The sequence below is a fragment of the Helianthus annuus genome, chromosome 8 (assembly GCF_002127325.2).
Source record: "Helianthus annuus cultivar XRQ/B chromosome 8, HanXRQr2.0-SUNRISE, whole genome shotgun sequence".
NCBI lineage: Eukaryota > Viridiplantae > Streptophyta > Magnoliopsida > Asterales > Asteraceae > Helianthus > Helianthus annuus.
This window is the reverse complement of record NC_035440.2, coordinates 35,647,085-35,650,260: the sequence shown is the minus strand read 5'-3', so window position 1 is coordinate 35,650,260 and position 3,176 is coordinate 35,647,085. Positions and strand designations below refer to the sequence as shown.

At 32.7% G+C, this 3,176-nt stretch overlaps 1 long non-coding RNA gene across 1 annotated transcript; it reads right to left on the bottom strand.

The window, feature by feature from the left end:
* Window positions 1–206: 206 nt before the first annotated feature.
* LOC110871027 lies at window positions 207–1,542 on the bottom strand. The gene is made up of 3 exons (XR_002553434.2): window positions 1,121–1,542; window positions 614–670; window positions 207–522 (listed from the first exon to the last, which is right to left on the bottom strand). It is a non-coding gene; the product is annotated as an uncharacterized LOC110871027 (long non-coding RNA).
* Between the last annotated feature and the right edge of the window lie 1,634 nt (window positions 1,543–3,176).

The following is a 3,176-nucleotide window of genomic DNA, read 5'->3' as shown; positions in this document are numbered from 1 at the left end:
TGTGTTAAGCGACTGAAATGTATAACGTGTGTTAAGCATCTATTATAACGTGTGTAAAGACTTCCACAGTGGATGAATAAACTCCAATAGTAACTTAATAACAACAGAGTAAACCTAATATAACGTGTGTTAAGCCTCTATTATAACATGTGTTAAGACTTCTAGAATGGATGCATAAACTTCAATAGTAACTGTAACAGTAAAGGTACAAATACGGGCGCCTCCAACAGAAAATGTGTTAAGTCTAGACCGTTTTAACATCGTGTACTAGAGAAAACAAGAAGAGTCTCACATTACATATTACTAGTAAACAAAAATACATAGCACTAATACGTGTTACGTTGTACATGGGTTTCATGTCACATGTAACACATGCATGTCCTGAAGTTCAAACTATAACACGTGTTAATTGTGTTGTGCTGTAACATAAACATGGTCATGATCCTTAAGCATCTGATCCACGTTTGACGAAACCAACGGACCCGAGAATTGGATCTTGTGTCCCTTGTATCCATCACCATCCTAATAACAAAAAGATAAGATAACCGTTAAGTCGTTAACCACACATAACTATTAACACATTCATAGCCAGAAAATCTAGTAGAATCACCACCTGGTAAGGTAGCTACGGGTTGTAGTAACAGGATATGTCATCTAGTAGAATCACCACCTGGTAAGGATGAAAAAAAAAAGACAAACATTTTATTGAAAATAACATCACCGAAAATCAAAGAACTCAGAAAAAAACTCAAAAGTAATGAATCTAACATCAAATCTGCTTCAAACCCATATGTTTGAAACACATATAGATCTGAAACAACTAAGAAGACCTGATTTTTGAAGAAAGAAATTGGGCACACAAAAATTTCTTCTTGGTCTTGATTTAAAATTTTTAAATAAACAAAAGAAGCTCTGATTTTAAATCTATCAAATATCATAAAAAGTATAAATTTAAACAAATTACATAAATAGCAAAAAAAACGTGTTTCTCTCACACACATTTGTGCGTATGTTCTTGGTGTCCAGATGAACAAGATGAATATTGTTGTTTCTCTCTCCAAAACATCAGTTTTCTCTCGCTAAAAACAGAATTAAAGATGTGATGAGAGCAACACCTTACTTTCTTTTCTTGAAGAGCTTCGATAATTGCTTCGATCCTCAGATTTGGTGGCTTCAATAGAAAGTAATGAGTATAAGATCTACCCGGCGACATTAACGGGTTATATGATGGATTTGTCTCAATGGACATTAATGGAGAAAGGAATAAATGAAGAAGTAAATTGTAAATGAAGATGTGCAGGACATTAATGAAGGTCTTTCTTAGAAATGAAAATGATAGATATGGAGTTAGAAAGATACATTGGGAAGATAAATGGGTAATAAATGTTGTCAAATCATAGTAGACAAAAGTCAAGTTATCTTTTAGAGTTAGGTAGTATAATGTTGAATTTACCAAAGTGCCCTCAAAAGCAAAAAGAAAGATGGAGATGGCTGGGACACGTGGCCAATTGTAGGCCTTGTAATGGGTTTTCAAAGTTTTCTCAAAATAAGGGGTTTTCTCTAGAGCATTATCCTATATATATATATATATATATATATATATATATATATATATATTTTCGGGGGGGGGGGAGGGGGGTTTGTTTTAAGGACAATATCATATAGGATTTCTTGCCCAAGCGTTTAGTTGTTATATTTTGAGATTAGTTAATACTGTTTGACATTCAACCTTCAATCCATTCACTTAGCACTATGTGGTTTCATGTAGAAAACCCACATTGGATTGTGATATTAAACATTTGAAATTGGTGATTTGTAAAGCCGAAACTTAAACATGTGTTTTAATATATAAATCATTTGATGAAACCTAACAAGTATGAATCAGAATGTGAGTATACTCACTCGACTTGACGCTTTTGGTGATTGGGACATTGGATGTGTTAATTGTTAGGAACATTTTTACGCATGTTTTATTAGGTTTTTGCATTTTATGCATTTATTCCATTTATATCATATTCTTTAGAGTAAATTGCCAAAATCGTCCCTAAGGTTTGAGTATGTTTGTCATTTTCATCCAAAACAACTTTTTTGTACCATATAGTCCTTCACTTTTGGGACTTTCTGCCATTTTCATCCAAACGTCTGACTTTTTTTGCTAAAATCGTCCCTGAGATTTGGGATTTTTTGTCATTTTCATCCAAATGTTTGATAGAAAAAATAAAGTAAATTAGATGTTTGGATGAAAATGGCAAAAAAAACCCAAAAGTGAAGGACTATATTGTAAAAAAAAAGTTTTTTTGGATGAAAATGAAAAATATGCCCAAACCTCAAGGATAATTTTGGCAATTTACTTTTTTTCTAAATACATGTTTTAGTGGAATAATATATACTTTTGTTTGTTTTTCATTATATTTATGGGTCATCATCTCTGCTCAGAACTCAGAAGTGACTCATTATGAGAAAAAGAATTGTTTCTCGTCGTTTTGGGGATTTTTGTGAACTACAAAATCAACAAGTTATGATGGGCCATGGATCAATATTGAAAGTAGGCTTCACTATAATTGGGCTTAGTTGTGAAATTAAAGTATGGGCTACAAGAAATAAAATGGATCAAGCTAGAAGTACTCAGATGGGGTTCTGTACTTCTGTTGAGAGGATGAAGGCTCGGTGGAGAATAAATAAGAAATCATTGTGTGTCTCATCTTTTTTATACATTCAACCCGGAAAAATATTAGATTATTAACAAACCTGAGTAGTTTGATATTTATTCTAATAAAGTTCTTCAAAATTTAAAACTCTAATTAGTTTTAATTTTTTATTAAAGGAAGAAATAACGGTTTGAGTTTGTCTGTAAATTTAAATTCGTTATATTCGCACAATCTGGTTAAACATTCCGAATGGCGTGAGTGCTTAAGTATTGATTATAATCGATATTTCTATTATGCAACCCGCAAACTAAGATCCGAACGACGTGAACTTAGAGTAGCAAACTGGTTCTTATCAACAATTGTGCATGGTTAGTCTTTAGATGGAATGGACGTCAGAACGGCTCAGTGTCTATTATCGATACAAGCCGTTTAACTAAAGGATCATTGCAACATAATTGTTAATGATCGTAAAGACGGATTAAATTAAGAAATTGCCATAGTGTTGGGATGTAACACTTCAACCGACGA